Source organism: Ambystoma mexicanum, chromosome 1p (genome assembly GCF_040938575.1).
Source record: "Ambystoma mexicanum isolate Mex_15411 chromosome 1p, UKY_AmexF1_1, whole genome shotgun sequence".
NCBI classification, from domain to species: Eukaryota; Metazoa; Chordata; class Amphibia; order Caudata; family Ambystomatidae; genus Ambystoma; species Ambystoma mexicanum.
In genome coordinates, this window is record NC_090921.1 from 312,473,380 (window position 1) to 312,500,535 (window position 27,156).

Genomic DNA, 27,156 nt, shown 5'->3' on the forward strand with positions numbered 1-27,156 from the left:
CCTATGCAAAGGGGAGTTGAAATCAACTCAGAAAGTCAAGCAAGTGCAAATCTCAAATGAGACAACATGACTTAAGCAAGAAGGCAAGTACCCCCACACCAAAATAGTACCTATGGTTAGAAGAAAAGTGGCCCAGCTGGATGTCGTCTTGCTACAGCCATGCAGACCCTGGTACCCGAGCTTCAGTCGTGCGTCTGGAGGGCTCCTGTAGCAGTACTCGGGAAGGACTTCAGCAGCTACGGGCCCTCTTCGATTCAGCGGCACTTGTAGTTTCAGCACCTCACAAACAGCACCTATGCAGATCGAATAACTCCAGTTGGACTGGAGCTTTTGGCTGGATTTGTTTCGTGGCAGATGTTGCACTCGGTTATGGACACTCGACCCCTGGAATTAGACTCCTTCAGCAACAGAGAGGTAGAGCAATTTGGGGATTGCACCAAGTGGAGTTTGTGTCGGACGTCAGTTGGTCCCACTAACTCAAGGGGAGAAGTTGTTCCGTCCAGAGCTTCTCGGTCGAGGTGAAACAGGAAGTCAGCAGGGATTCTCCGGGAAATTCAAGGTCAAGGGGGCTGCAGCAGGCTTCTCTTTGAGGGGTCGACTGCCTCTAGTGCCAAGACCCTCACCTTTTAAGCAAGTTTTCCCCATTCACGCACAGCCTAGGCTGTCAATCACACAGCAGGGTGGCTGTCAGCCAGCCAATCAGGACTGGTTTCTTTCAGGCACTCCTAGAGACTAAAGGACAGGCGAGTTCAGGACCCTCCCTCACATCCTGTCCTTCCAGACACACTGGAGCCAAGGGCGGGCTTCAGGGATGAAGCCTGCCAAAGGCAACACACAAAGGGCTCAACGCACAGAGTAAAGGCCAAGAAAGACCTCACAAACAAAGAGACAGGGGCCATTTTGACAAAACGGACACAACCATGGGTGCTGTACTGCAGCCGAGGGTTCAGCCTGCAGTAGAAAAGCACAATGGTAGTAAATGTTAAACCACTGCCACCAGCCATTTAAAGTAGTGTGGGTAACAAAAAAAATGTTACATGAGAAAGTAGGATAAGGAGCTACTAGGCAACCAACCCCCATCACCAAGCACTCCACGCAAGTGTGTGCTGAACCTACAAAAAGAAAAATGGTAAGATCAATTTCACCATACTATTCTTGGGAACGGTAGTACACCCAAGAAAAGGTATTTAAACCTTAAGAGAAATCCAAGGGACTTCTCAGCGACACTGCACTGAAGGTGCTGTGTGTCACTATACAAAAAGCACATGCTTATGGAGTTTGTCAGACTGCAAAAAGTGAAAAGAAATAAAAAGAAAAAAAAAAATACACACATGGAGAGTGAGGAGGGGGAAATAAAAGTCCCACTCACCCAGGAGTTACAATTAAAAGGTCTTAAGTCCAGCAAAAGAGCAGGGGTGGGGTCGGGGGGGAGGGGAGGGAGGGAGGGATGTGTCTGGTCTGAAAGGTTGAAGGGGAAGGGAATTAGCACATAAATGAAAATTCTCCCCAACCGGCATCACTTCACGGTCTACACAGGCATGGCAGTCATGCTGTAACAAGGACACACTGTTGAGAAGACATGGTGATGGAGTTCAGTTTATTAGATCGGTCCCACAGATCTTTTGTGGCAGACTATTGACTGTTACTTGATAGTCCAATATTTTGTATTTATTGCACAGCTACATCTTTGTGAACGGCAACATTACACAGACATTTGCTGATGTACTGTGTCTTTCAATTGTACCGGGTGTAGTAACAGAGGCAGCCATCCCTGCCAAAAGTCATTACTAAGTTAAGGAATAGTCAGTTTCCACCCATTAGCTTTTACATCATCATTCTTGGTTTTCTTTAGTTTTTTGCACTGCATCTTCTTGTAGTTCACTCAGTTTTCCAGCGCTTCCCAGATACAAGTAGAAGCTGCTTTTTCTCCTCTGCCTTTATTTGTAACGCCTGAATGTGTCCCTCTTGCATCACAGTAGGTTTTAAGTCAAATGTTTTCTGTGTCTTAATACACTGTTTCTTGGCTGTGGGTATGAAAAAGGCAAGTTAAAACTTCAAAATGTGACTATCAATACAACAGACTTTCTGCTTGAACTGTATACTGGTTTAAGCAACTCCCCCTAAGCGCAATCCTATCCGTCCCTTGGTTTCATTTTTGCTTATTCTTGCGCTTTCCCTCCTCCCCATGCAGCTAATCAGAACTCAGTCTAGCAGCACACAATAGCCTGGACTACGGTCCCCAAGGAACGTTCAACCCATAACGCTTTGAGATCATACCAATGGTAAAAGACGCTCTACAAATGCCTAATAACTTAAGAGAAATGAGGTAGACCATCTAGACTTTAGAGAGTTACACTAGAGGAAAGAGATGCTGCAAAAGAGTGGTGGACTTTGTTCAACACTCCTGTGTGTGAAAAAAGGGACTGCCTCCGCGTAGGGAAGTCAGACGTACCCCTCCTCCCCAAAACATCAAATAGATGGACAAAAAAACAAAAACAAAAGAAAAAAAATCCATTGCTTACCTACTGACTGGAAAAGTACTACTGCTTTGAAATACTTTCCTTTGCGTATTTCTCTTCTACTTTCATCAAGAACCTCCATCAGGAATTTACATTGAACTTCACCAGGAACTGCCATAGGCTCAAATTCCCCATCCTTTCAAATACACAGAGCGCACAGATTTGAATTATTGCCTAAAAGAAGCAGGAAAAATAAAATATGTATTTGTGAAACTTCTGTACCCAAAACCATTAATTTATAGTGAGCTTGCTATGGATGTTCCTGCCTCATGGGTCCTTATTTGTGAGTGAAGCTTCTTGGTGCTTGTTAAGTTCCTCCAAGACCAACCATTGTGGCTTCAACTAGTTGCATCTGCTTGTTAATAAAAGAGGTGGGTGTTCTGGTGAGGCAATAATACATTCTTAACTACAGAGCTTTTGCACCTAAAATGCTGCAGAGTCATTGTATGTGTGCCCTTTAAAAGACAAGCACCAAATTCAGTTTCTTAAATGGAAATATAAACTTGAGTCCCAGCTTGCAGACAGCAACATGCACAGGAAAGTATAAGGACCGGAAATAGGGTATGCGGGGACAGATCCCATGACCAAAGTCAACTGTACTGGGGAAGCAAAAAAGTAAATGTTACACCTTAGCAAGCAGGCCTTTGCTAATATAAGCCAGGCACCAACTTCCAGAAGGGTCAGAATTCCCCCATCCTCCCTATATCCCCCCAATAAATTGCTACTGTGCCATAAATTATGCATTACAGATGAACTAGTGCAGTGCTCATGGGCAGTGGAAACATCCTGCAAAAAAGTAAACCAAGTGGAACATTGTGGAGGCATTGGAGCAGCAACAGCACTAAAGCCAGATAGCGGCAGCCTAGGAGCATTTATCCCCTCCTTGGCGACTGAAAGTGATCAGACAGACTGATCACAAGAACAGTCTTTGTGTGGAACTGGGAAGGGCCTCTGTATGCTCAACAGCAAGGGTGCCTTAAGGCAGCGGCCTTCAAACCGGGGGGCACAAAGGAGGCCTGGGAGAGGCACAAAGCTCTTTTAAAACCGGTTTATGGTGACTAATAGAAAAATGAAAGCTTGTCGGGTGGGGGGGGGGTCTATAATTTTACTCAAAGGGGTGGGGGGGCTCAGTATAAAAAGGATTGAAGACCACTGCCCTAAGGGAATAAAGGGACCTCCCACTTTCAAATAGCAAAGCAATTAACAGTGCTCCTTTCACACCAAGTTCAGAAAACTCCCATTAAAAAGCATTCACTCCAGATCAAACAATGATCAAAAAAGATATTTTCAAATTAATGGCATAGTGATCACTAGCCCCGGCAAGCATTCAATAAATAAGGTGTACAGGCAAACATCTTACTGCTGCGGTGCAATGGTTGGAAAAAAACAAACCACATTGGGGGGGAGGGGGAACCTCAACCTATATATATCGAGAATGGGACAGAAATATAATTTGAACATGCAGTAATCTGTCTGAGTCCCTGAAACTTAAATTTGTATTTATTAAATCATGTAGCCATTTCTCCAAAGTGTTGAACATAAACTAAATACGAGTTATGGAGGGAATTAGAACACTGTCCCCCACACCCAAAGGCTGGCACAACTTCGCTCTACTGTGAATTGAAAAGGCAAAGGAAAAATTCAACTGTGGTAAACAAGCTCTATATGTTCTTTAAAATAAATCGCTTAAAAAGCAATACAACAGCTCTGCCTCACAGGTATACGCAATGAAAACAAAATATATATTCAAAAGCATTACAATACAAAATGAAAGTCTGAATGCCAGACAGTATGCTTGTTATGGGGGCGGGGGGAGAAATGGAGATCCCCACCTCTTTAAGGGTGCTTTGACATCAAATTTAGGGGGGTAGGAGGGGTTCAGGAATCTCCTTTAATGCAAATCTTTCAGTTGCTGGACAATTAATGAATATCATTCTGTGTTTTTTTTAGTTGGCTGGTGTTCAATGACAGATGAAAGCAAGGACTTAGTGATCAGGCTGCAAGCAAGGTTAGTAGTAATGGGGGGGGGGGCATCTGTCCACTGTTGGTTAGAGAAACCTTTTTCTCCCTTCTTGAGAGCTTGGATGGCCAATTTCTGCAACCATTCTCTGCACAGAATCACAACAATAAATCTAAATTGGAGCTTTTGTAAAGTAAACCCCAAAGCATCCTGTGCCACCATAACCAGGTATCAAAGAGCGCATTCATCAGGGCATTTCAACCATCCCCGGCCTGAACCTACACTTGCCAATGTGTGCAGCACACAGCGGCTCAAACAGTGTACCACACACTTCAAAACTAGCCAGCCAAACAAAACCGTGCCCGTTGGCACCCTGCTTCAGAATTAAGCAATATTGAAGATGCTGCGAAAGTCGCACACAGTTCCCACGTGCCATACATCAACAATCCCCTCACAAGGGCATCAATGCCAGCAGGCGTCTCTGTGCAGCGGCATGCAGCTATCTGGGCAACTTACAGAAAATTACAAGCATAGCGCCACCGTGCCCTTTATATACACAATAGTCACACGACTAAGTTCACGGCTAAGTTCCGCTTTACCGCTCGTGAGGACTTTGCTCTGCACTTGGATGTGTTTTTGGACCTTTGCCTAGCCAGTGTTTCATTTTGCACTCAAGCGGACTGCTTTCCTGGTTACATCAGCCTTAGTGATTGACATAGCCCTGCCCAGGAAAGGGCGTGTTCTCTACTATTCTGTTTCCTACTAAAGACGTCCCTACGCGCACAGCGCGCGCGAGCAAGTTCACAGCTAAGTTCCGCTTTACCACTCGTGAGGACTTCGCTCTGCACTTGGATGTGTTTTTGGACCGTTGCCTAGCCAGGTGATTGCTTTGGCTGGAGGACTTGGACTCGTAAGCCCACTAGTGGGAGTTCATAGCACTCAGCAACTTCTTGATATATGTTTGTTTGTTTTGTTTTTACAGTGTTTCATTTTGCACTCAAGCGGACTGCTTTCCAGGTTACACCAGCCTTAGTGATTGACATAGCCCTGCCCAGGAAAGGGCGTGTTCTCTACTATTCCGTTTCCTACTAAAGACGTCCCTACGCGCACAGCGCGCGCGCACGAGCAAGTTCACGGCTAAGTTCCGCTTTACCGCTTCACCGCGTCTCTGCGGTCGCGGTCTGGCTTCTTAGTGCAGGTGTTTTTCCCAAATTGTCTATACTGCGCTTTCACAGGTTTTTCGGGGTAGTTTGAGAGTTGCCCTATCTCCAATGACCTTTGTGCCGTACTCATTGAAATCAAACATGCCAGACTTGGCTTCCTATCCCAAGCCTGGCTGTCCTAGTACTGGGCTCTTTCAAACGCACTTTCCAGCGTTTACTCTATCTCCCAGAACTCCAGTTGACCTCACTTCTGCCAACCCCACCATGGGCCCGTTGGCGGATACACTCCGGACTGTCCCTTCTTTGATACAAGGGTTTGCGGGATCTCATCTTTCAGCTGTGGATCAGCAAACGGTCCCGTGTATGGTGCTTCCCAGTCCCTCCATAGTGCTATCAACTCCCTCTCGCACACGTGGTATTTCCGATAAAACGATTCTTGCATCGTTAAAAGCATGGAATGTGAGGAGGAAATTCAGCTCGCATTCAAACCACACTCTTTCGCCCATAACTCCAAATTCGCCCTTACACCTTGATAGTATGAGTATCTCCTTATATGCCAGCCATCATGATACTTTGCAGTCTATGAAATCCTCTTGCGATGTGGCTCCATCTTGCCCCTTTCCGCAAGGTATTTACTCCACACCAATAGATTCAGCAATCGCCTCCTTTGCTCTTCCCACACCTCGTCCAGTTGTGCCTGCTCGCAATATATTTGCTTCAGCCATCAGTATTGGTGTTGAACCAGCCTTGCAGGCAATCAATACCTCTATTTTGGGCATGCACAAAATGTTTGATATCCTGCACACAAAAATAGCTACCCAAGGTGCACAACTGGAGGAATTATTACACTGGAGTCGTCGCCATGATCAGCAGTGCCTCTCACCTACCTCACCATTAGAAAGGCCAGTGGTGAGCAATGAAGCCTCAATTATCACCTGTGGTAGCTATACTAATTTAGACAGGCACATAAGTACAGCTCTGCCCCCTGCGATTTGTGTTTCACATGTGAAAAGCGCAAATGTTCCCTCTGCCTTGCCTCATTTTCACCATGTCATTTGTGCAGCTGACGCTCCTCCCAATACTATAACTTCTGTCTCTGTGCCTCAAATTCAGCTAGCCCCAAACAACATTGATCTGGTGCCTGCTCTTGAGGTGCCTCTCCCGGTTGTAACTACTACTTCTAGTCCCATACTCTCCCTTCCTGAGGGTTTCCTTCCGGCAACCCCCGTCGTTGCAGTATCTCTGGTCTCATCCAGTGGCAAGTCTAGGACCACAATGATTTAAAAAAAAAAAAAAAAATTCGCATATCTCAATGAAAAAAACGAAAAAAACAGATCCCTCGTCGAGGCAACAAAAATACTCTGAATGCCTTCTTTAAAGCTATTGGTGGGTCTTTGGCAGCAGGGCAGAAAGATCCTTCCCAGAGTCATTCCCCCAAAACACCCTCGGCAACTCCTAACCCGGCACTGCTGCCAGCGAGTCTTCAGCCGTCTGATCAAACAAAGGAAGCAGCACTTCCCGTGCCCATTGATATTCCGGCACAGATACCCCCCCCCCAACCCCCTCTGGACGCTCTGGTTGAGTCCCTTGAGACGCTGGAGCAGCGTACCGAACGAGTTGTGATCGACATACCACCCATCAAAACTGTCTCTTTTGCTTCAGGTACCAGACGGCCCTCCTTCTCAACATCTGTACCGAATCAGGGCCCGTTGAATGACCTGAGACAAGCTGTTGACAAGTTTCTGGAGGAAAGGCTCTCTACAGCGCCCAGACCCCAATTCATGTCTACTATGACAGCCCCCTCTCAACTCATTTCTAAACCTTCTGACACGTCCAACTTTTCTAGTCTTGAGCAGTACAATCTCGAGTCTCAAGTGACTGAGTTGAAAGATCTGCCCCCCCCAACAAGCGTACCAATCTAGATTGCCTAATTCTCATAATTCTGAAATAAGGCGTCCTCTCTCTCTCAACCTGCTCAAATCCCTTCCACCCTCTCGGCTTGCAAATTTATCTTAAAATGTCGAGATGGTCCTTATCCTGTTTACAATTTGAATAGGAGGAGTGTCTTAAACATTTTTAGTGACATTGATGAATTAAGGGATATTTCTACTCTCGATATAGCACAAATTGAATTTATCTCTGTCTCTTCCAATTCCATCATCAGACTATGGATACCATCGACCATTGTTGCCAACACGATCTGGCGAGCAAGAATGGCCCTGTTTGACATGGGTTTCTTATTGGCTCATGAACCACATGATAACATAATTCAATCTATGGTCACCATCCCACAGCCACGCATCTATGAAAGACAACAAATTGATAGATGTGATACTAATAAAGTGTATGATACTCGGACCCGCATCCAGAATTAACCATCATTGTGTCAAAATGGCAATCCTTTGTATCTTGCATGTTGGAATACCAGGGGGCACAATCATTTACAGGTTTCTATTAAATCTATGCCTGTGACTTCTCACATCCTTGCCTTACAGGAGACCTGGCTTTTAGTCCCCCCGGTGTGGGACGGGTATGAAATCACTCTACTACCGGCCACTCGAACTAAAGGTAGACCCACCTCGGGCTTGTTGGTTGCTGTACTACAAAGGGCTGGACTCCATGTAAATGCATGGGCTTCCTTTGGGGTTCATCTGCAACTAGTTAAAATTGATCTGGGTACTGCCTCGCTCGCATTGTTGAATGTGTATAGAAATCCTGTTGCCTGCTCTGATGCTCACTTTTATGGTGGCCTTATTTCCTTGTTGGATATTATAAATATGGCAAATAATACCAACTTCACCATCATATTAGGGGATCTCAATATGAATTGTATTGTTAACAATCCATATTCAACAGTTAGTTCTCGGTGGATCCAACTTATGAATGAACAGAACTTTATCATGATCAATGGGGCCCTCAAAAGGTGATTCTCCCTCCCAATCGACTTGGTATCGCAATAACAGTGCAAGCACACTTGATTACATTTTTGTGGATTCGCCACTGTTCAAACTCTGTCAGGATCTCTCAATTACTGCATATCCTGGCAGTGATCATAAGTTACTTCTTTTGACCCTTTCATGGCAAACTTTTGCGTTAAAATCTTCTTCAGTTAGCTGTGGCTTTGTTATCAACTCGGCCAGATCTAGACTGAAATGGACAGATTACCGACTTTATGAATTCGAAAAATCAATTCAAAAGAACTTGTACACAGTGGGTGTACAATATACTGATATACTTGCACCGTTTGCGCATACCATTTCGACCCCCAGGCAACTTCAATCCAAACACACCCACTCCTTTGATCAGCTGGTTAAAGACCGTAAGACCGAGTTTAGGCGCCTAAAGCGCCAGATTCTATCCTCCTCTTCTTGTAATCGTTGGCAAGTGCTTACCAAGTTGAAAACACAACACAAAAACTGGTTAAAGGGCCATAAATCATTAATGTTCCAACATGACAGTGAAATAATGTTAAAATCACTTGCCAACAAAAACTCGGCCCAAATGTGGCATCTGTTACACAATCATGCATATATTAGAGATGCCGATGCACAATTAAACGCAGTCAATGAAACACAATGGATCTCGTATTTTACAAACTTATATGCTGATGCCAACTTTGATCCGGACACTTTTCGCTCTACTAGAACTCCAACTTGGAAGCTGGCTTTTACAACTGACGACATTGTATCAGTCATCAAAAAAGCTAGCTCCTCCCGAGCCGTCGGCCCAGATGGCATTTCCAACGCCATGCTGAAACTAAACCCTGACACATTGGCTCGTATATTGTATGGCATTTTTCAAGACATATTGCACACATGCACCATCCCTTTATCTTGGAAATCCTCCATCATCATCCCGATTTTCAAAAAAGGTGAAAGGTGTCTACCCCAGAACTATCGGCCAATTGCACTATTAGACTCCCCGAGTAAAATTTTTACCAAACTTGTTCTGAGTGAATTTAATAAGTGGACGTTCCAGAACTCATTTAGAGATCCGTTTCAGACTGATTTCATTGCGGGTATGGGCACCCAGGTCAATCTCTTCGCATTGAACTCTATTAAAGCTCAGTGCCAAGAATCGAAACAACCTTTATTTCTTGCGTTTATTGATCTACACTCCGCTTTTGATTCCATTTCTCGCCCCCTGCTCTTTGCCAAATTAGAACGTGATCATTGCCCACAAACACTGTTTGATATCATCCTGGATCTCCACTCTGACACGTGTATTTATGTACGATTAACCCTTGATGGAGCTCTGTCCACCTCCATACCCACGGCTCGTGGTCTTAAACAGGGCTGTCTTTTGGCATCATCTGTTTTTAATTATTTTATCCATGACATAGCTTTCATATTTCAAAATCTTGATTCAGATTCTCCTAAAATTAATAATCATCAGGTACAAACCCTAATGTATGCTGACGACATGGTTTTGCTATCAAAAACTCAAATTGGCTTGCAGAAACTGCTGACTGCTTTTGAATCTTATATGATTCGTAATGAATTAAAAATTAACTCTAATAAATCTCAGATAATGCTGTATCAACCAACCAAAAGAAATAAATCATTCAACTGGCACATTAATCAGGCACAGTTGTTGATTGTGCCGCAATACACCTACTTAGGTGTGATATTTGAATTGCGTGGGTCCTTCAATGCTCAAGCAGATGGAATTTTGAAAAAGGTGACAACGGCCACGTCACAAGCTAGTCTGATTATGTCTAGATATGGCAAATTTTCCATCATACCGGCCCTTGCCTACTGGAATCAGAAAGCAGTGCCGTCAATATTGTATGGGCTTGAAACTTTCACATGTCAGTCTAAATTTGTCTTCCACAAATGGGAAAGCCAGTTCTGGAAAACGATACTACAATTACCAGCTTGTATCCCCATTTCGTGGATTAGATATGAACTAGGCCTAATTTCACTTGAAACCCTATACATTTGGCGTCTGTGTGCGCTTTTCAGAAAATGCCTTCTTGCATCTAGGGATCACACTCTACTTTCAGAACTTGCTCTTCATATGTTTCATACTACACAAAAAAATTTTGTCTCTTGGGTGACTACTGCCTACTCTGCATGGAGTAGTGCTGATATCTCCCTTGATACATTAATTAACAATCCTGATAAGGCTAAACGTCAGCTATATGAATTTGACTGGATTAAGACAAATGAATTGTGTATATATTATTGTGATGGTAATGCTCTCCGTTTTCCTCCAAAAAAGATGAGAACACCCCATCCTTATCTAGTCACAGCCCCAGCAGTCAATATTCGCTCTGCAATCATGCGTCTACGTTTTAACATTTGGCCAACCAAAGCCATTCTTCACAGACGCAAGCTAATAACAGATCGTGATAACTTTTGTCGCTTTTGTAAGAACAATTGTCAACCAGAGACTTTGGAGCATCTTATCATTGAGTGTCCTGCTCTCACTCTTCATAGACTCAAGTTCCTGGGTCGACATTGCCGGCATTTAGGTTTCCTAGACTATGAAGCATCATGGCTTACAATTCTGAACTCTACGTACCTGCCTATTCAAACTGCAGTTGTTAAATTTATTGAAAGCCTGTCCTTGACAAATTCAAATGGTTAACTCATTGATGTAGTTGCATTTTCATTTGGTCACACCTGCTGAGGTCTACCCACTAGCCTTTTGTTATCGTGTCTTGCGATTTATGCTATGAACCAATGAGTGCATTTTTGAAAAAAAAAAAATGTTGACCAAGTATGTGCTTGGTAAATTGTTATCTTTTCTAAATACGACTAGATGTCGTATTTTGTTTTATACCATGTCTTTGTCATAATAATTTTTATCTTTTTTGCAAATTTCTGTTTACCTTTTTACTTTGTATAATATTTATTGTTGTGTTTTTCTTCTTTTCTTTTGTAACATCTTGAAAGGTTGATTTGTTTCAACCAAATAAAAAAAAAAAAAAAAAAAAAATCACATTCTCTCATGGGCTATGCGACACTGCAATGTTCTTAAGCAGATGACCAGTATCACTGGGCCTGGGTGACTCTTTCCTTCACAGTAAAGCACTGGAATGATTTTCCCGTACCCAATGAAAGTGTGGTCATGTGTACGAGTCGTGCATGCACCGTACCGTACACATAGCAATGTCACACAAAAGGGCACCACAAGCACATAGATAATGGCACACTTTAAAAAGTAAGCAATCACGGATGTTGCAAAGGTTTGTTTAGTACAATCTGCAAGGATTATGTTCAAGCTGTTGACAGTTTGTCAAGGATGGGTCTTTGGAGATGCACCGCAGTATCTTGAATAAAGGGTGAACATCTATTGCTCTAAAAGAAACCTCCGATCCGCCAAAGCCTGCTGCCTGGAAGTCAACCGCATAAAAAAAAAAAAGAGCTTGGGGAAATGGTTGTGCATTCCCAGTGTTGGCAGCATCTGCCTGAAATTCTTTGCAAGGATGAAAATCCTCTGGCATTCAGGAAACCGCTGAAGACCAGACTATTCAAGTAACGTCTCACGAAATAAACTGTTCCGTTACCCGCCCCCTACTCTGTATGTGACATTGCCTGGATGCCCTCTGGCTTTTGGTGCTATAACAACCATTAACATAACATAACAACCGCCCTTCAAGCCTGCACGTGCACTGTCCACTAGGAATCGGGTAGAGGACAAGTGCTCTTCCAAACTAGCAATCAAAAACGGTGCCAGCAAGATAGAGGTTTTAAGCCCTTTAAAACATTTTTTTTTTAACTTTTTTGATAACAAGAGTCACTCTACAGCAGTCAAACTTTTTAAACCCCAAGGCCCTCCCCTTAAGAAAAATGACCTGCCTTGGGCTCCCCCCCCCCCTCTATACACATGGACTCCAAAATGTTTATCGGTTATCACGCGCTGGTGTAGAATGGTGCCCCAAAAATTGAGCTTTGTGTGCCAAATACTAAATTCTTTGAAAATCATTGCTTGCAATAACTCAAATTAGATTAGAGGACAAATATTTGTAAACACAAGCATTCAGAATGTGTTGCTACAAAACAGAGGACTTGACTAAAAGTAGTGTTGGACGTGTATTTCCCACAAAATAAATATTGCTGTCCTACACTACGTTTGACATGCAACTGATGTAACAATTTGTTTAAGTACAACTTTGAGATTACCATCAATGCAGTCACTTGCAAGTTGGACAGTGGCATTTTGGAGAACTAGTGTGAAGGGTGGGCCTGTCTTTCAGCAGCCAGTCTAATTATTGGGTTAAACTTTTGCAGTGGCCAACCGCATGTTTTCTTCCACCTCCAGCAGTTGACCAAAATTTAGTCTTTAGGGCGGCAAGTGCTGAGAATCCAATCTCACCAAGGTACGAGGTGCTGAAAGGTAACAGTACATTGACTGCACAAAACTGCAGCCACATTTTGCCAAAGACCATTTTTTTTAATGGTTCTCGGTTACTTTGCAGCTCCATTAGTTCCTCCTGGAGGTGCATTGGGAGGTGGGCCCCTACGTCGCTAGGAAAGGCTGAACCACCCAGTCATTGACATTACAATTGTCTTTTGGAAATTACTTTTAAGATTGGTTCTGAGGCAGATCATCAACACACGAAAAATCATACTCCATCTGCTAATAATGGCAACACGGGGGGGTGTGGCAAACAGCCATCCGATGAGGACGTGAGCCTGTGCTGCTCCCGCGCCAGTGGCCTTATCCTGCTAAAATATATATCTGAGCTGAACCCTGAAATACTCCAGAGGTGTGTGAGACTCTCCTGCACCGAATTGCGGTGCTCCGACGCAAATCCGTAAAAGGAATCGCCGTCCAGATCGAGTGGAAGTTGCAGGAACCGTGACAAGTGCGGAGCCCAAGATGGCCGCCATAACTCCGAGCGCGCACTGTCGGCCGGCGGCACCGGGCTCTGCAGTCAACATCCTGACCGCGGTGGTGGGGCGGTGCAGCGATCGCAGGTCCAGCCCGCCTGGCGAGAACCCCTTCGAACCGTGGGCCTGAAGAGGGCCCGGAGCGGGAAGTTTGGCGTGTCAGTATTGGCACGGAGGAGGACGCACGGCGCACCGGCTGGTGATCCGACTAGCCCTACAACCGGAGACGTGGACCCGCTACTCGAGACCTGGAACATCTGGCGATGTGGTAAGGAGTGGGGAAGGTGGGATAGAGAGCGCTAGCGAACCGCCTTCCCTCCCCCCACGGGCGAAGGACCTCCAGACAGAGCTGCGATCCCTACCGGCACCTGCTGACAACTTGGGCTGTGAACCCCTTCTCATTTCTGGGACACAACAGGTGCCCCTCTCACAGCGACGTGCAGCCCAGTGCGTGTGGCCGCTACCAGGGGACAGAACCACAGGGCCCCAGTGGGTGCTATAAAGCGTTGACCGACTTGCATATCACGCACCACACCGTCTTGGCCCACAGAGCTGCTGAAAGTGTGGCTAATAGACATTGTTTGGACAAGGGAACTGTAAAGCTAGCACAAACATAAATACCTGCCGATCGCAACAGGCCCGGCACCACCAATAGTGCCTACCCCCAGCACCTGCCGGACTCCCCACCCCCGGGTCCAGACATCAGCACACTGCAACAGTACCACAACAAGCAGAGAATGGGTAAGGAGAAGCCCAGGAAAACATCCACACAGAGCAGGATCCAGCAGTATGCAGCTATGCCAGCACCCCGCTCACCAGAGATCCCACTGTCGGTCGACCCGGATCATGTGGACAATATTTCTCTAAGAGATATTATGAGCACCATCACCAACTCCAGGACCTCGATGGAAAAAAAAGATGGACAGTATTGGTGCAGACGTGTCCCTGCTACGCCATGATCTGCAAAAGCTGACCTCCCGTACGGGAGAGGCACGAATCTCTGAAACCGAGGATGGCCTGCGAGGTGTAAATCGGCAAGTGGCGAGTATGCTAGCACGGATAAAGACCCTGGAAGCAAGAGTGGACGATAGCGAGGGTAGATCCCGGTGCAATAATATCCGCATAATCGGCCTGCCGGAAAAAGCCGTAGGGGAATGCATGGAACTCTTCCTTGAGGACTGGTTGACGAATATCTATGACGGAGAGGCATTCTCTAAATTCTTCTCTATCGAGCGGGCCCACCACATCCCAGCTGGCAAAGTGACACCAGGAGCCCCACCACGCACAGTAATTGCCAAATTTTTGAACTATAGAGATAGGGACACGGTACTCCAACTGGCAAGATCGAAGGGCACGGTCACATTCAACGGATCCAAAATAGCCTTCTTCCCCGATTTCACCAGGGAGGTACAGAAAGCACGACAGTCATTTGACCCGCTCAAGAAACGTCTACAATCAATGGGAGTCAAATATGGACTGCTCTTCCCTGCCCAACTCAAGATTTTCCAAGGGGGCACGACCGTGCATTTCACTGACCCCAGAGAGGCGTGGAACTGGGCCGAAAGGCACATAGAAGGGTACTGGAACACAGAGGGAAGAAGGAGAGATAGACGCAATAGTCCTTGCCCAGAACGTCCACCAGAGCAGGGCCAACAGCAGCGGCCACAACCAGGAAATCCGCTGCGGGAAGAAATATGAATTGGGAGCAGTTTTGGGAAGAATGACAAAGCTACTAAGCCTAGGAGCACCACAAATCCCTCACCCCCCATGCCGATCCACGCTCGGAATACAACCAGGCCAGTGGCCGAACAGCCACCCGCCCCACGAGCTAAGACTAAAACCAAAGAAGCAGCGACAGCACCACGGACAGGTGCTGTGAAATCTACGAAGTTCATGTGCCACTGAAGGTGGCTTAGTTAAGGTTTACTTGTTCTGTTCAAACTTCAGACGACAGATACTCCAGGTTGGGTGGGAGTATAGGGAGGGGGGGGGGGGGGGGTTAGGTAACACTACCGGGGCAGTAGATGCCTCCAGGGGAACGAGGGATGGAGTTGGGGGAGAGGTAGTTCTTATTCTTGCTCTGGGTTTTGTCTTTATTTTTGTTCATGTATGGTCCGACAACACTAAATATTCACACCTACGAAACCGCATCACACGGCGAAACAGACCGTGCACCTTCCCGGAATCCTACATATACTGCCCAACAGTAACCCGCCCCCCAACCAGATGACGAATGCTACATCTGATACAAAATCATTACGTCTCCTGACATGGAATGTCAATGGGCTGGGTAGTGGGATAAAGCCCAGACTGGTCACCCAAGCGTTAAACAGGCAAGCGCTGGATGTGGCGTTGCTCACAGAAACACACCTGGCGGGCACCACATGCAACCTATTTAAACGTGGTAACTAACGCACAGCACTGCATTCGGGTTTTACTTCAGGCTCCAGAGGGGTCCTCATACTGATCCATAAGAAGCTGCTGCTCACACTTTCCAGTGTGTCACAGGACGCAGGAGGCAGATTCGTGCATATGACAGGAACCCTATGGAATCAAACTATAACAATACTAGCTGTTTATGCACCACCCGCGCTGTTGCCAAATCTCATAGAAGAGATAACTCCCCTGATAGTACAGGACTCCTCAGACACACTAATCCTTGGTGGCAATTTTAATGATGTTATGAACCTGGGTATGGACCGTACACACCTAAGGGGCAGGAATCCCGACACGCACACAATGCTAGCCACCTTCACATCAGCACTGGGACTGAGGGATGCATGGCATGACCTTCACCCAGAGAGGCGAGAATACTCTTTCCACTCGGGCGTCCATGCATCCCTCTCTAGACTGGACTATTTTTTCGTTCCAACCACAGAGGTGCAAAGAACATCCTACTTCCACGCAGCATCTCTGACCACTCGTCCCTACTAATAGAACTATCAACGTCAAGGCCAATCCCTCCACCTTCATGGCGCCTTAACAACTATTACTTAGGCTTCCCAGAGCTTGTAGAGCGTATTCAAGAATCCACAACCAATTACTTTGAACTAAAAACGCAGGGTCAATTGATAACCCAGGATTGTTGTGGGAAGCGTATAAGCTGGTATTGCGGGGAGAGATTATCTCCTGGACAAGGGCGCACGAAAAGGCTCAAATGCAAAAAGTAAAAGAGGCTGAAGAACAGGTGGAACGTGCAGAGCGCGCACATCTGGCGCGAGACCTGCCTGAAACGAACCGAGCACTGGTCCTTGCCCAAAAAAAAAAAAAATGCACAATGTAGCCCTAGACAACGCTACACAGGCGCACACCACGATGCGCGCCAGACTATATGAGACTGGAGATAAGGCGGGTAAATTGTTAGCCTGGCTGGAGCGCAGGGATGAAGGGCACAAACAGGTCAGGATGATCAAACCTGACAATTCGGAACCGCTGTGGACAGATCAGGCTATTGCAGAAGGCTTTGCAGCTTACTATGCAACGCTCTATGGGTCACCGGAAGCCCCCACTAACCTCTCTGTGTTAAACGGGATCACACTTCCTAGCCTAACGGGCTCACACAGAGATCTACTGGAGGCAACCATTACTGCAGAGGAACTAGGGTTGGCCATGTTACAATTACATCCCGGGAAAACACCGGGGCCGGACGGCTTCCCGGTGGAGACATGGAAAAGGATAGAACCAAGTGCGATACTCCCATATCTCCTGCAGATAGATGTACACACACTCGAGGGAGCAAGGACAGCTCCCCCAGACCTAAGGAGGGCAACTATAATAGTGATCCCCAAACCAGATAGGCCTCCAGAGAAATGTAGTTCGTACAGGCCGATTTCGCTAATCAACACTGAAACCAAAATCCTGGCGAAAGCATTAGCAAATCGACTGCAGAAAGTTATCCTGTCACTTATACATCCAGACCAGTGCGGCTTTATGCCCTAGAGGTCTACGCGTATGAACATACACAGACTGCACGCTGCAATCGAAAAATCCTCCCTCCTGCGGGGTGCCTTGGTACTTTTAGCAATAGACTTTGAGAAAGCCTTCGACTCGGTGCACTGGCCAGCACTGTGGGAAATAATGCGTCGAATGGGTTTCGGTGACCAATTCCTGGGATGGGTGCAGTTGCTATACAAGTCCCCAGAGGCCATGACCAGAGTAAATGGGTGGCTCTCGCAACCATTTAAATTGGGCAAGGGGACACGACAGGGCTGCCCCTTGTCTGCAATGCTCTTTGCGCTGGTCATAGAGCCGTTGGCAATTCTGCTAAGAGAATCACAAATGTGGAAGGGCTTCCGGTGGACAGATGATTGGGAGGATAAGGTCTCACTGTATGCGGACGACCTGCTCCTGTATCTATCAGACCCCATAACCTCCTGTCCTGCAGTGATACGCTTACTGAAGGAATACAAATCCTTTAGTGGTTTGAAGGTAAACTGGTCGAAATCCACACTGTTTCCACTGAGAGAGATGGGTAGCGTGGGGATACAGAATTGCCCCTTTCGTATAGAAGTTGACCAGTATCGCTAACTGGGGGGGGTTCAGATAACAACGAACTTAAATGATTAAGTAGAAAAAAACCTCCACCCAATCATAAACCGCTTTGCAGAGGACGTCAAACACGAACGCCCTGCCACTGACGATACTGGGGAGAGCAGCACTATTTAAGATGATGGCACTACCTAGATTCCTGTACATACTCCAAAATGCCCCGTTACACATCCCCAGATGGGAGCTTCACAAAATCGACAGAATCCTCCGGAAACTCCTGTGGAACAATGGGCACCCGAGAATAGCGCTCCACATCCTGCAGCGCTCCATTTGGGAGGGAGGCATAGGATTGGCGCGTATACAGACGTACTATTGGGCGAGTCAGATGGCAGTAATAAAAGACCTATTACACGGCAACCCCTCGCTACCTCACATTAAATCTGATAGCCTGAATGGAGCGAGCATAACCCCACTAGAGTCCCTATACCAGAAAACTAATATCAACACCACCAAAACAATGGCTGCTCACCGGCATTAATCTGGGCAGAGGCGCATAAACACATAAACTGGGAAGGGAAAACCACACCGTTACAGCCACTATGGGTAAATAAACATATCTCTGAGCTGGACACTCTCCCAAAATGGCGGAACTGGATAACTGCGGGAATAACAAAAGTGGGGGGATGTGATCCGGGATGGGGGAATTGTGCCATTTGAGAGGTTGGTGGAGGAGTTCAACCTCCCCGTCACTGACCGATACCGGCATATGCAATTAAGTCATGCCCTACAGCAGTACTTGCCTGACCTGCGGGACATGGCAGACTGCACCCCCATAGAGAGGAACCTGGTCCTAGATAGCATAGACGCCAAAATCACCTCGGTGATGTATAATGTTCTCACCTCGTTTGCCACACCGGAGCTATCGAGTCTAAAATCTAAATGGAAAAGGGATGTGGGAGAAATACTGCCTGAAGACTGGATAACAATCCTAATGTACCCGAGGGAAACTGCCATTTCGGCCAGATTACGCCTTGTCCAGCTCAAAATCCTGCATAGAGTCTACTATCCAAGGGTCGCACTGTACCGATGGGGTAAAACCACAGACCCGAATTGCCTGCGCTGCCACCAGGAAGAGGGCACCTTTTTCCACATTATATGGGGCTGTCCGCACATCACGCTTTACTGGCAACGCTGCTGCGACACACTTAGTAAGGTACTGGGTCAGACTGTGCCCAGAGATCCGAAATTGATGTTGCTGGGTGTCGTGGAAGAGGGCGAGATGTCTCGCACTGATAAGCTACTGTTTGCAACCACCACGGCACTGATCAAGCGCAACATTGCCAAGCTATGGGGTTCGGATGTAACCCCTGAGCATGCACAATGGATAGATGATGTAGATGCATGCATTGCGATGGAGCGAAGAGTATATGCGGCCAGAGGATGTCCTGGGAAAGTGGGGAAAATATGGGAGAACGCACAATAAGACTATTGCATGACACAGGCCGGTGGCCAGAATGTAATTGCAATGCAAGAGTGTACAAGCAATTGTTAACATAACCCTAGGTTGTTGAAAGACGGACCTTATTTCCTTTTGTGATGTTATTGGTTGTTGGACCCCTTCAGGGTCATTGTTCCTTTTTGTGTATTATGCAATAAAATCAATAAAAGTGTTTAATCAAAAAAATAATGGCAACACATTGGTAACGCCGACATCAACACCCCCGCCCTCTCCAAAGCTCCAGCTTGTTTTCTAACGCAAATCATGCGGTTTCTGTGTCTTGTAGGTAGAGGTTTCGAAATGTAGCTTTTCAAAGATGTCCCCAAGGTAAGTTTAAAAGTGCAAACCAGCATGAATCACACAGAGGCTCTTCTTTCGTCTGGTCTAAAACCAAGTGTGACTCTGTTCCGGAGATCATAAAAGAGATTTAAAACCTTTCCCCTGGAGAGCCACCTGACCTCTGTGTGAAATAAAGCATCATGTGCAGCTCCCATTTCTGCATATAATGTGGCAAACAGACAGGCTCTTGTCGGGTTCATCCTAATAAAATGTACAATCTTTACAACAGAAAGCACCTCTGCGAGTTCATTCCCCATAGTGCGCACAGGAAAAGCTTCCCGGTGCATCATGCAGGGTTTACACAATATATGTGGAGCTATGGCCAACACTTCCACAAATTGAAGGCGCACTAACCGCGCAAATAGCAACACACGCCTCCCACTTTAGGCAGTGGCCTGCCCTGAATTGGTTAATAAAATAAAGAAATCCTTCCAAAAATGTCTTTTCCGTTGCAGTACCTTACATAAGCAATCAAATGAGCTTCTTTTGAAAGGTCAGTGGCCTAATCCAACTGTAAGGCAAACTGAAGGTTTCAAGCACGATATCATTTCTGTACGGATATCAGAGGACAGGTCAGTGAACAAAATTGTGATGTCGGACATAGGGATACTTTTGCATTTCTCTGCTGCACAGTCACCAAGCATTACCCTATTCACAGCGAGAAGTTGGCAGAATCCCTTACTTAGCATGTGTAAAGGGCTTTCTGTTTTTGGCAGATATTTTCAAAGTGGCAAGAAGCTTCCAAAGCATTTGCAGGTACTGAGGCCACATATTTAACAGTGCCTTTTCTTTGTCATGTCTTGCAAATGCCATACAATGAAATCCTTTTGTTGTTGCTAAAAATCGGCATGTTTGGTTTCCAAATGCTTCCTTAATGTTGTTGGCACCAGGCTGTCATATGCTAATGTAGCGCCACAACCCACACACTGCGGCTTAACTTCTCCAGCAACTGCAATCAATATGAACCCAAAGTCCAAATAAGATCACATTTATACGTTTTTTTGTATTTCTTTTGTCGGTTTCCACCTCCCCCTTCTGGTTTTCTCGTTTGAGATTCCTACCGTCTTTGGGCACCAGGAAACAACTGGTTCCATGTGATATTCCCTCATTTTAAAGCCTGAATACAAAAAGAGTTTTCCACCCATTTTTGTGTTGGCTTTAAAATGCGGAAATATCACATACTGCCCTCCTCCTTTCCCACTCCAACCCTCTCCCGCTCATTCACTCGTTAAATCAGGGTTGGGCAGGGTTTAACCCTCTCAAACTCACCCATTCCCCCACTCCATTCCCGCATCAACACTCATACTCGCCACCGACACATACACACAGTCCAAAACTCACCTCTGCCTCCTGCGACGGCTCCGCTGAGGCTCACTCAGCTCGTCAGACCCTGCATGCTGTTTGACAAGTATGTAGAGTAGCAGCTGAATGCCTATGCAGGAAGTCCTGCCCCCAACTCCTGTATGTTGGAATCCCGAGATTGTGCCATGCTGGACACCAGCAGTTGCAATATACCACGGCGAATATTCGAAAGAAGGTACTCTTTGAGAAAGCCTTACCAACTGCATTCCCCGATAAGACGAGGGTGGAACTCCCCCAAAGGAATATGAAAAAGAGCAACAGAGGAGCGTGACACCCTGAGAATACAAACTGAAGAGAATTCATGGACCTTATAGAAACTGATGACGAAGAATCTCGTATGCGAAAAGATTACATGTGCGTGACGCACTGCAGAAAACGCAAGCCGTTCAATAATTGTACAGATGCTGTAACTCAAGTAGACTAAGTGATCATAGAAACTGGCTATAAGTAGTAAAAAAACAGCGAAGCCGCCATTGCATTTTATTTATTGCATTTGTTACCCACCCAAACCCAGAGTTATCACAGCGTAGTAGGTTGCTTAGCATACTTATCCGGTTACAAGTTACAATACAGAAACATTTCAGAATACAGTAGTTAAAAAAAAAAAAAAAAAAAAAAAAAACACACACGCACAAGGTTAAGTGGGTCAGACTGGCCAGAGCACTGGGGTCATAGTTGCGACACTCTAGTTGAATTTATTAAATAGCCACGTTTTGATGAGTCTCTTAAAACACTGGTGCAAAAGCTCATTCCAATGTGCATAGGAAGGGTGTTCCAAATCTTAGGTGCAGCTACTGAGAAGCTGGAGCCCCCCGCCCTAGAACTCTTGGAACCTCGGGACAAATAAGTGTGTGCTACAACCAGATGTAAGGGATCTAGTTGATCATTTTTGGGAGACAGTTAAGATAGGGAGGGGCATCATTAGTAATACATTCATGTGCAGTGATCAGAGTCTTAAATAGAATTCTAACTTGGATGGTGAGCCAGTGTACTTCTCTCCTAATGTGAGAGATGTGATCAAAGGCTGCCTGTACGGCTTTGTTTTTTTAACAGTTGCAATTTAGCCAGGTTAGTACTTTTAGTTCCTAGTAGGAGGATGATGCGATAGTCTAGTTTTGATAGCATGAGTACTCGAGCTAGTGTGAGGCAGTTCTGTTGTGTGAGGAATTGCCAGCTAAGTCAGATGAGTTTGGCGGTGTAGGCAATAGAGGAGGAAAGGCCACCAATGTGTTAGTCATTATCTGGATAGACGCCCACAGTTTTAACCCAATAAGGATCTCCGTTAAGACACAGGCTGTTGGTGGCCATCCAATACATTTTGTAGGATGGCATAGATCTTATTGATGGTGATGAGTTTTGTTTGTGGCCTCCCGTGACAGGGATAAGGATCTGTGCATCATTGCAGATTTAGTGTAGATAACTCCTCTAGCGTCAAGTGCTGCAAATAGAAGTTTGGTATATGCACCGTATAAGGTGGGCGATGGCAGGAACCCCTAGGATAGGCAGGAACCCCTATGAGGTACTGTGATGGGGTCAGCGGCCTCATCACCAACAAAAACTGGTGCGTTCCGATAAAAATGACAACCCATAAAGTAGCATACAAGGAGAAGTTCAAATTTGCCGACAAAGCAAGGCATAGTTTAATCATGGTCTATCAGGTCGAATTCGGCAAAGACAGATCAAGAAAGAGGATGCAGCACATGTTGCCAGTCTCGAATGATGTCCATCTGGATTTTAAGGTCTAGTAGTGCTGTTTTGGTGCAATGTTTAGGCCGGAAGCCAGATTGTCAGGCTTGTAACAAGTGGCTACTTTCTAGATACTCTTAAATTTGACTATAGGCTATTGTGTCCACTAGTTTCAGTAGGAAAGGGACAGTGTAATGGGTCAGTAGTTAGTGGCTGTGGAGGGGTCCAGTAATGGTTTTTTTTTTTAAGCAGTACGGTTACCCAGGCCGCTTTAATGCTGGAACGGACAGATTTGGTAGTGAAGGAAGCATTAATAAAGTTGGCAATAATGGGTACTAAGGCAGGGGCACAAAGTTAGTCATGCAGGGAAGCTGTCACCTTTACAATTTGAAGGTTTCAGAGTAGAGATGTGTCCTGAACCTGGGAAACAGTATTACATTTGAATTGGGGGACAATTTTTCTGGCAATGGAGGGCATACGTTTACCAGCCAGTAGTATCCTTTTCTTTAGTAGAGTAAGGATTTTAGACGCTAGGGCATTTTGGATAGTAGTGCATCAGGCTTTGCTAGGGGTGGCAGAGGTGATGGGGGCTTCTAGTTCTCTACGTACAGAGAACAGTTCTTTGGCATTAGATGAAGCGTTGTTTATGCAAGGGAATTGGCTTTATGAGCTTACAGCTGTATGTTTACCACAAGGGAGTTTGTTATGGCGGTCGTCAGGGTCTTTTTATGTAAATGTTCCAGTGCTCTTTTGTTACGGCGAAGGACAGTAAACTTTTCATTAAACAAATAGTTGGTTTGTTTTGAATTGTGCTGTATTATTAACGTGAGCGGGGCTACTACATCAATGGTAGATTTAAGGCAATTATGATAGAAAGTGGAGATACTGTCAGGGTTGGTATTTGACGTTGGGTAGGTCTTGAGGGCGTCAGTAAGAATAGGTACAAGATTTGCTACTATAAGTATGCGGCTGTTTCTCAGTGAGGTAGGGTGTGGTCTGGTTTGGGGCAGACCCTGAACTCGTGGTCAAGATGTCAAAGCATTAGATGGTGATCCCACAAAGTGATTTCAGAAATGGATTCTAGAGTTCAGTGTCAAGATCCAGTCCAAGATTCCTCCTTTGGAATGAGTGGAAGAGTTAATGATCCGAGTCAAATGCATTTGAGGGCTGTGGAAAATGCAGTGGCTTTGTGGTATAGAAACTAGACGTCAGTGTCATGAATTTAGTAAGCCCGGACCCATGGAGAGGAAAGGCTGAGAACTATGTTGCAGCAAAGAATTAGCCGAGATTGTGGATACGAATGGCAAGGTCATGGTCTGGCCTGGTACCAAAGCTGAGGCAGCCAGGGCCGGTTATCTATTCTTGGGGGCGGTGAACGTGAGAAGCTGAATCATCCCTTGTTAAGGTGCAAAGAAAGAACACCAAGTGTGCCAAGTTTTAGTCATTTAAGACATTGAAATGCTGCGAGCAAATCGTGCACTCCAGTCACGTGAGCCAAGGATGCAAATAGAGTTGAGCATGGAGTTCTAGAACGACGATAGTGCGTGCTTGCACTCCCCTATATTCCCAGAGGCAAGAATACTCTGAAAGGCCAAGCTCAAAGACAATCTTCAAGGCAGAAGGAATGGGTAATGAGAGATGATGGCCTAATTGGGTGGGGAGGTAAAGTCAAGTCCACCTCCTCCCACCTGGGTCTGAGCTTACGTGCTGGTAAGTGAATCGAATGTTCCAGACATGACCAAGCGTGCCAACCAATTATAGAGGGCAGTATAATGAAGGGCCTTATATTTGAGAAGCAATGATATACTGTGCACTTAATAGTGTTGAATATGACATGTTTTAGAGGTAGGCATACGATGTCCACCTGACAGACATCCAATCACAATCTCAACCCTTATAGAAAGTATACTTAAATATTCCCAATGAAACGAAAACAACACCTCATAGGTTTCTCTCATTTGTCACGTAGCAAGATGTCACTTATGACGTATTTTTCATAGAAGGCTGTTTTTATGTGAAACATTTGAGAGCTTGAGCGAACGTCTGTTGTAACTCCCCGTTTTAGATAATTGTTAATAAAACAGCAACCTTTGCCATCTTCCTGAGTTGGTTCGATTATTTGGTGTCTGATTTATTATGCATCCCCATCCAATGCATGCACGTTATCCAAAGGGCCTTACGCTCAAGTAGGATAGTTTGATTTAGAAAGACCAACTACCCCCCCCCCACCCAACCATTGGTACAGTGAAAAAGATCTTTTTCTCCTAGTACCAACAATCCATCTCAAAAAGGAGCCTGAATCTGTGAAAACACTGCAAACCCCCCACTTTTTTTTTTTAAATAAAAAAAAAAAAAAAACATGAAACTATTTCAAGTTTCCAAAAATAAAAAATGCCTAAAAAAATAAAAATTTTCAAAAATGGTAAACACTGCATGCAAAGATTTAAAAAGAACCAAGTGAAAAGGTGGGGGGAAAAACACCCATGCAAAAAGTGGGTCAGAAATACTGGTTGGGTAAAAAAAAAAAAAAAAAAAAAAAAAAAACAAAACCACCCCACATCGATACAAGTCTCAAAAGACACCCTGTTCAGATCGTGAAGTTGTAGCTCTAATTTATTTTGGGAAGTGTGGTCCTGGACTAGGCCACAGATTGTCGCCATCTGGATGCACTTTGCACAAGCCTGATATAAACCTTCAGCACTTCTACTACAATGGTGCACAGGGAAAAGAAAACCTGCCTGCGTGACTGGCTCAAGTGCTTCACTGGATTGCTTTTGTTGGGACTCAGGTGGTTTTGTTGATACACCGACGCTTGGAGCGATGCTGCTGCAATGAAAACTAACAGTCAAGGATACATGGGTCTACAACCAGCTCTTGGGCGTTAGGCACCAGCTAGTAGGCAGGACCCAATGCCAGGAAACCAGGAGAGAATACACAGTGTACTGTAAATGCAACTCCCACATGAGATGTGAACATTCAGTAGCTCACCAAACTAGCCATGAGAAAGAAAGCCTCAAAAATCCCTGATTGTAAACTACATCTTTAAAATTGCCCCACCTTTACCCATAGCAAAATACAGTTTTTTTTTTATTTTTAAAAAAGGCATCTTTACCCTAGGCACGTAATACTACAGATGTCAGGATTTTTGACGGCTTTGTAAACAGTAATAACAAACAACAAGATCCCAAACAACAGATAAAACAACTAGAATATCTAATTCGAAAGGAAATAAATCGCAAGCTACATGCGATAACCCTAGGCAGATACCATAAGAGTCAACGGATACCGAGAGGATTACGAATCCAGTTGCGTCCTACATTGTGTAAAGAAAACAAAATCTTTGTGAAGAAATGGGAAGCTATACTTAACAAATGTTCTCTGGACCTTATATTACTGACCATACAAGAATTGGCAAGGGACATATCAGATTTAGGCAAAGAAATTAAGGAAATAGAAGTAGCTTTGGTAACAACACTGAATAGAGAAGAAGTTGATTCTATCCTCCAAGAGATAAATGACAAATTGGGAGACTACAAAACAGAATTAGAATCCAAGAAAATTCGCAAATTCAAAAGAGACACCTATGATTACCTTAAAGATGAAGTTTATAACTGGATGGATAAATATGCTCCTCCACAAAGGAAACCAAAGCCTACGAATTTGAGTGAAACATCAAGTTCAGGAACTGAGACAGAAAGGGAACCCCCGAACCAAGAAGTAGCAGGCACGCCAAGTACTTCAGGCCTTTCGCGAGCAAGAGAAGATACAGCGACCTCTTCTTTTTTAGACAAAGGAAGAAGAGAACGAGACGGGGGAGGAGAAAGACCAAAAGGAAAACCCAACACGAGACTACAACAGAAAAAAACATAGTAATAAACTTATCATCCAGAGTCCTGACTGGGAAAGAAATCGAAACCTTACAGAAAGGTCTAAGTTTCGTTCCTACCTATGACAGCACACTATTTGATTCCAAAATAGAACTGTTTAAACTTATTAGGAAGATGAAACTGAAGGTGTTTTTCAGCGAACTAGAACATCAAGAAGCCAGAGATGAAGCAGAACTTAAGGAATTCAGAAGTAAAAGTACCTTCATTCCTCCAATAAGTATACCTTCAATAGAAATCTTCGAAAAACAAGTTACAAGAGACTTAGAGAAACTTAAGTTCAAAAGTCAATCACCTCGAAACATGAAACCTCACGAACTTAAATTGATACGTGATCTATATGGAGACCACACAATCACAATAAGGGCTGCGGATAAAGGAGGAGGCTTAGTACTACTTAACACAAGGGAATATGA

General features: G+C 45.1%; 1 long non-coding RNA gene across 1 annotated transcript in view; it reads right to left on the reverse strand.

Moving 5' to 3' along the window:
• The window catches only part of LOC138569541 (uncharacterized), a 38,387-nt gene that overhangs the window by 566 nt on the left and 10,665 nt on the right, over nt 1-27,156 (reverse strand). The window contains exons 2-3 of the long non-coding RNA XR_011303258.1: nt 2,523-2,693; nt 2-2,024 (exon numbers count right to left, since the gene is read on the reverse strand). This is a non-coding gene — a long non-coding RNA (uncharacterized lncRNA). The remainder of the gene's footprint in view (nt 1; nt 2,025-2,522; nt 2,694-27,156) is intronic.